Below are 7,717 nucleotides of genomic sequence, written 5' to 3'. Positions count from 1 at the left end.
GGAGGTCTCATAGGGATGAGTGACGGATATCACTGAAAAAACATAGCAGTGGAGGGTGTTATTATCCTGCTGGTAGGGAAAAGTTGAGGAGCTGAATATTCAGCCACTACCAGGGGTATGGCAGTGAGGTAAGTAAGCCATATAGACTGTGTGGCAAAGTGGTGGAGGCAGAGCAGAAAGTGTGCAGGTGTGCTGTTAATAGAGAGCCCAGACCCAAAATGGCGCCCATTACTTCCCAGGGAGGGACTCCACAAACCTTGTAGCCAGCAGCCCAGGAGAGGGAGAGATCAGGCCCAGCAGATCGGCAGGGAGGAGTGGAGACTGGCTGCGATGTGTCCTCTGGCAGGGAGAGCAAAGCGGTGTCCATGGCAGTGACGTCATGCGGGACCCCGCCGAAGTTCCAAACTCGAGGCCGTGGCTTCTGAACGGCAGGTAGGCCGTGGAGCGCCGGAGGTTACCGGGGTTTCAGAGGGCTGAGCAGGGGGACAGCAGGCACCTTCAGGCAGGCAGGGAGGCACAGCAGGCCACCAATAAGTAGCAGTAAAGGCTCCTTTATAACGGAGTCGGCAGGAGCTCCAGCAAGGCACGTCCGTGCTGAAAGACAGTCAGGCCACGCCCCCTTTCTATGCTCTCTTAAAAGTCACAATGCGTTAGGTCCTTTTTTAGGTTGTACATAACAAATGACATTATCCTTCTCTTGTGTAGCTGAGGCTTTTTTTAAAAAAAAATAGACATAACTATATATGATACCAACATTTATTTCCTTCAATTGCATGGTTTCAAAATAAAAAAATAAAAAGGGGGGAGTCTAAAAAAATAAATGCAAAGGATAAGGGCAGATGCGGATCAACAGCACCTTCTAGTTTACCCTAGTAGTGTATTGATTGCTAGAAGTGTCTTGGCTTAATTTAAAACTTTGTTGTATGATTTAGAAGTAGAGATGAGCGGGTTCGGATCTAAGAGATCCGAACCCACCCGAACTAAGGGGGTCCAAGTCGGATCCAAGCCGGCTTGGATCTCTGACATCAAGGCCAAACCATAGAGACAAAATCTCGCGGCTCACGAGCTTTCGTCTCTATATATAAGGGAAGCAGCGGGCGCCATTTCACTCCAACTGTGGAGACTGAACAGGGAGGGTGGGTAGTGTAGGGCTGGGGAGAGGTGCTGTGCTGTCTGCTGTGTCCTGGGCTGGTGCTGATCCATCTGGGCTGGTGCTGTGCTGTCTGCTGCATCCATCTGGGCTGGTGATGATCCATCTGGTGCTGTGCTGTCTGCTGTGTACTGGGCTGGTGCTGATCCATCTGGGCTGGTGCTGTGCTGTCTGCTGCATCCATCTGGGCTGGTGCTGATCCATCTGGGCTGGTGCTGTGCTGTCTGCAGTGTCCTGTGCTGGTGCTGATCCATTCTTGGCTGGTGTAGTGCTGTCTGCTGCGTTCATCTGGGCTGGTGCTGTGCTGTCTGCTGCGTCCATATGGGCCCAAGTTCTGGACCCCCCCCCAAAAAAAAAATATATTGTCAATTTATTTTCTGTGTGTGTGTGGGCATGTTAGGCTTAGCCACACAATATACAGCAAGTTGCAACCTAGTGCTGCCCGACTTCCAGTCATCATTAATTGGCGCTCCGGGCCCAAGTTCTGGCCCTGAAAAAAAAAAAATTTAAAATCTTTTTTTTGTCTAATAATTGTCTGTGCGTGTTAGGCTTAGCCGCACAAGATCTAGTGAGTCGGCAATGCAACCTAGTGCTGCCCGACTCCAGTTGTCATCAATCTGTGCTGTGGGCCCAAATTCTGGAGCTGAAAAAAAAACAAAAACTTTTTTTTGTGTAATAAATTGTCTGTGCATCTGCGCGTCTGTGCGTGTTAGGCTTAGCTGCACAAGATCTAGCAAGTCGGCAATGCAACCTAGTGCTGCCTGATTCCAGATGTCATCAATCTGTGCTTTGGGCCCAAGTTCTGGAGTTGAAAAAAAAAAATTTCTTTTTTTTGACTAATAAATAATTGTCTGTGCGTCTATGCATGTTAGGCTTAGCCGCACAAGATCTAGCACATTAGCAACGCAACCTAGTGCTGCCCGACTCCAGTCGTCATCAATCTGTGCTCTGGGCCCAAGTTCTGGAGCTGAAAAATTTATTTTTAAAAATTGTCTTTTTTTGTCTAATAAATAATTGTCTGTGCGTGTTAGGCTTAGCTGCACAAGATCTAGCAAGTCGGCAATGCAACTTAGTGCTGCCCGACTCCAGTTGTCATCAATCTGTGCTCTGAGCCCAAGTTCTGCAGCTGAAATTTTTTTTTTTTAAATTGTCTTTTTTTTGGCTAATTGTCTGTGCGTGTTAGGCTTAGCCGCACAAGATCTAGCAAGTCGGCAATGCAACCTAGTGCTGCCTGATTCCAGATGTCATCAATCTGTGCTTTGGGCCCAAGTTCTGGAGTTGAAAAAAAAAAATTGTCTTTTTTTTGACTAATAAATAATTGTCTGTGCGTCTATGCATGTTAGGCTTAGCCGCACAAGATCTAGCACGTTAGCAACGCAACCTAGTGCTGCCCGACTCCAGTCGTCATCAATCTGTGCTCTGGGCCCAAGTTCTGGAGCTGAAAAATTTATTTTTAAAAATTGTCTTTTTTTGTCTAATAAATAATTGTCTGTGCGTGTTAGGCTTAGCTACACAAGATCTAGCAAGTTGGCAATGCAACTTAGTGCTGCCCAACTCCAGTTGTCATCAAACTGTGCTCTGAGCCCAAGTTCTGCAGCTGAAATTTTTTTTTTTTAAATTGTCTTTTTTTTGGCTAATTGTCTGTGCGTGTTAGGCTTAGCCGCACAAGATCTAGCAAGTCGGCAATGCAACCTAGTGCTGCCCAACTCCAGTCATCATCAATCTGTGCTCTGGGCCCAAGTTTTGGAGCTCAAAAAAAAAATGTCTTTTTTTGTCTAATTGTCTGTGCGTGTTAGGCTTAGCCGCACAAGATCTAGCAAGTCGGCAACACAACCTAGTGCTGCCCAACTCCAGTTGTCATCAATCTGTGCTCTGGGCCCAAGTTCTGGAGCTGAAATTTAAAAAAAATGTTTTTCCTTTTTTTGTCTAATAAATAATTGTCTGTGCGTCTGTGCGTGTTAGGCTTAGCTGCACAATATCTAGCAAGTCAGCAACGCAACCTAGTGCAACTCCAATCATCATCAATCTGTGCTGGGCCCAAGTTCTGGAGGTGAATTTTTTTTTTTAAATTGTCTTTTATTTGGCTAATTGTCTGTGCGTGTTAGGCTTAGCCGCACAAGATCTAGCAACTCAGCAACACAACCTAGTGCTGCCTAACTTCAGTCATCATCAATCTGTGCTCTGGGCCCAAGTTCTGGAGCTGAAATTTTTTTAAAAAAAATTGTCGTTTTTTGTCTAATAATTGTCTGTGTGTCTGTGCGTGTTAGGCTTAGCCACACAAGATCTAGCAAGTTGGCAATGCAACCTAGTGCTGCCCAACTCCAGTCATCATCAATCTGTGCTCTGGGCCCAAGTTCTGGAGCTGAAAAATAAAAATTGTCTTTTTTCTGTAATTTTTTTTTGTGTGCGCACGACTGCACGTGTGTGAATTTTGGAACTGCACCTTGGCTACACTATTGATGCTTGTGACACTGCTTCAAGACCGCAAAAAATATGGAGGGCTGTCACATGACAGGAGAGCAAGGCCAAAATCCACATGTTGTAGCTGCCACCAGCAGTGCAAGGACGTCAACTTCCTCGTCCTCTATGAAGGCCCATGCCCCAGGGCTTAAGTCACGCCATCGATATGGTAAACCAATTTTTACTGAAGTTAAGAAAAAAAAATTGAAAGGAAATTTGCCTTTAGATAAAAAAAAAATTGTCAATATGCCATTCACTACACAAAGTGGCAAGGAAAGGATAAGGCCTTGGCCTTTCTTTTCTGAAGACTGCTGTTTCTGATACTGATAGCCCTTCGGAAAAAACAACTGTGTGCCCTGAGAAATCGAAATCACAAATCCCTGAGGAGAGTGCAAGTGTGTCCGTGGTTGCCATGTGTGAGCCAGACCTAAATATTAGTGTACTGGAGGATCCTCCAAGTTCCAACAATTGTGTGCCCTCTGTAAATGTGGGGAAGGGCAGTCAACATCTTGCAGATGTAGTCATCGAGAATGCTTCTGTGGAATTGCACATGGATGAGGAGGATATTTTGGTAGTTGAAGGTGCTAAGGATGATGAGGATGTTGATGATGACGATGTTGGTGATGAGGATGTTGATACCGAGGATGTCCTTTGTGTAAGGCAACAGCTGTTGCCCTTGGATTGAAAAAGCCAAAGCCCATAGTTGTCATGCCGGGACAAAAGACAAAAAAATCCACTTCTTACGTGTGGAATAATTTCCACCCCGATCCTGACAACAGTTGTCAAGCCACACTTCCGCCTCTTGAAAAAGCCGCCGGTGTGCGGAGAAACACGTTGAGAACACGGACCACCAGTTGAGAGCTGAGCCCAACTGCTGCCGTATACTCACTCTCTGGGATTACTTCCATTTACTTCTCCTGCTCACACATCAAACAAACAGCTGATGCCCCATGTGACCCACACAGCCTCCTGTGGGTGAGACACTCGGAGGACTGCGGACGGAGCTTCCATCTGGAGGTACGGCATTGTTGTGTGTTATCATCAGTTTACACTGCTGGAGCCGGAGTTACCACCATTTGAAAGCCGCTGGAGCGGCAGGACTGACAAGAGGGGAGTGAGTACAGCGGAGTTCTGAGTCTCTCTCTCCGTACTGCTACATTATTTTATATTGGAAGCGCACACCATTAGCGCACTGTGGAACACTGTCAGCCACTTAGTTATACTGGGCCACTCAGCTCTCAACCTACTGCTACATAGTAGCTTTTTCTCAGCTATCAGATACATTGTTGTCAACTGGGCCTCTTTGAACTTGGTTTACAGATGCATTAGAGCTCAGATGCATACTCATTAATTAAGAAATAATACAGATCTTTTATTATATTTGTTCGTTTGATATCAATGTTGAACTGTGATTCTGTGCTCTATTTAAGTTCATGTTGTTTACTTAAACACATGTTGTGTGTATATCATTTTCATATACTCCCGGCAGTTTTATTGATACTTCTGAATGTTTACATATACTCAAATAAATTCGTTTTTATAAAAGGTGATTTAAATTTATACTCCCTGATATGTGTATTTAGAAGCCGCCTACTATTCTTGTGTATATTTCTGTTTTTGTTGGAAGTGTGGCAATACTTCTTGTGGGCGTGCTGCAATTTACACAAGGAGGGGAGCTGACAACATACCACTACTGGTGCTTGGGTTATATATCTTTTTTGTCAAGCCATATGTGACTGTTGTCAAGCAAGAGTGAGTAGAGGGAGGGACCTAAACCACCTAGGAACCTCCTCCTTGTTATGTCACTTGTAGCGTATTCATCAAATATCAAAGTGTACATCGCCAAGTTCCAAACCTCAAAACGTAACAAGTCCAGTGTCACCTACCTGCTCCCTCTCTGTGGGATCCAAGCGCCTTCGATCTCCAACACCAACACCTGCATCATCAACATCCTTATTCGTCATCGGGAGTAGTCCTGCTGCATCCAATGTTGATATTCAAAGCATGATTGACTCCTATCTGTGATTCCTCAGAAGGATCCTTGATGACAACGCCTGTTGCTGCTGCTGTTGCTGTGAGTGGATCTTCATCCCAGAAGGGGACCAGGAGGAAGACTACTTGTAGCGTATACTCCAAAAAACAATTAACTGTTAAACAATCGTTTGCAAGGGCAAACAAGTTTGACAGCAATCACCCATTTGCACAGCAGATTACTGACGCATAACAGCTATTCTGGTATTAGATGTGCGTCCAGTATCCGCCATTACTGCAGTGGGTTTTCAACTGATATGTGGACAAGTGGGACAGGGCAAACTAAGGATTACATTACTGTGACAGCCCACTGGGTAGGTGTATTGCCTACAACAGCAGCAACATCTACCAAAAGACAGCTGATACAGAGGCAGGCTACTCTTTGTATAACTGGTTTCACTAAGAGGCATACCGCTGAGAACCTCTTAGAAAAACGGTGGAGGACTATTTCAGAGATAACATCCTAATAGGCATGTCAGACAGTCCCTTTCAGTACTGGCAGGAAAAAGAGGCAATTTGGAGTCCCATACACAAACTGGCTTTGCATTACTTAAGTTGCCCACCCTCCAGTGTGTACTCCGAAAGAGTTTTCAGTGCAGCTGGCAACCTTGTCAGTGATCGGCGTAGGAGGTTACTTCCTTAAAATGTGGAAAAGATGATGTTCATTAAAATGAATTACAAATTCCACGAGGAAGACCACTACCAACAATTGCATCAAAAGATTACAGAGGTGCCTATGGTGGATTCCAGTGAGGACGAATTAATATTGTGTGAAGGAGATGATGTACACACTGATGGGGATGACGAGGACGAGGATGACGACAACTTGTAATGTAAAGCCAATTTGTGTATGGGATCATTTTCATTTCCATGTCCAATGCACATTGGCAGCTTGTTTTATGGGGGTTCAAACAAACCAATAATTTTAGCCACAATTGACAGTCCTTGTCGCTGAAATGATTGGTTTTTTAAACTGTCCTGTTTCGTATACAACATAAGAGTGGGTGGGAGGGCCCAAGGACTGTTCCATCCTGCACCTTTTTTCTTTCCATTATGTGCTGGTTGGGGCATTGCTGCCTGACATTTTAAATGAATGTTATGGTTGGTTTAGGAACCAATGATTTATTTTGAAATTAATTTATTATCAATTTTACAGCCGGGGCTGCACCCAATTAATTGTTCTTTAATTAATTTATTATCAATTTTACAGCCGGGGCTGCACCCAATGAATTGTTTTTTAATTAATTTATTACCAATTTAACAGCCAGGGGCTGTACCAATGAATTGCTTTTTATTAATTATTCAGCCAGGGGCTGCACCCAATGAATTGCTTTTAATCAATTTATTATCAATTTTACAGCCAGGGGCTGCACCCAATGAATTGTTTTTAAATTAATTTATTATCAATTTTACAACCAGGGGCTGCACCCAATGAATTGTTTTTCATTAATTTATTATCAATTTAACAGCCAGAGGCTGCACCAATGAATTTATTTTTACTAATTATTCAGGCAGGGGCTGCACTCAATGAATTGTTTTTTAATTAATTTATTATCAATTTTACAGCCAGGGCTGCACCAATTAATTGTTTTTTAATTAATTTATTATCAATTTTACAGCCAGGGGCTGCACCAACTATCAACAATCAATTCTTCAATCATCAAGGGTATCCCAGCCATCATCTTTGCACAGTCCTCAATTCTATTAATAATTATATCAATCAGTTTTGAGCCAGCAAGCTGATTGCAACCTTTTTGCCCTATAACTAGATGAAAAAATCAATAGTGTGAGCTGTGAGGTGGTCGAAATTGACTGGAAATGAGGGGAAATAAATGTTATTGAGGTTATTAATACTGTAGGAACAAGAAAAGGCCCATTTTATGTGATTTTAGCTGTTTTTTCGATTTTTTTAAATCCAGATCCGAAAACAAAACACAGAGGTGAGGTTTTGGCAAAACCAATCCAGATCCAAAACCAGGGGAGATCCAAAACCCAAACCAAAACATGGGGGTCGGCGCACATCTCTATTTAGAAGTAATTTTTTATGAGAGGTATGTTCAAAGCAATCCTAGCTGT

Source organism: Taudactylus pleione, unplaced genomic scaffold (assembly GCF_031769625.1).
Source record: "Taudactylus pleione unplaced genomic scaffold, aTauple2 ptg000250l, whole genome shotgun sequence".
Classification (NCBI taxonomy): domain Eukaryota; kingdom Metazoa; phylum Chordata; class Amphibia; order Anura; family Myobatrachidae; genus Taudactylus; species Taudactylus pleione.
Note: the sequence above shows the minus strand (reverse complement) of the source record.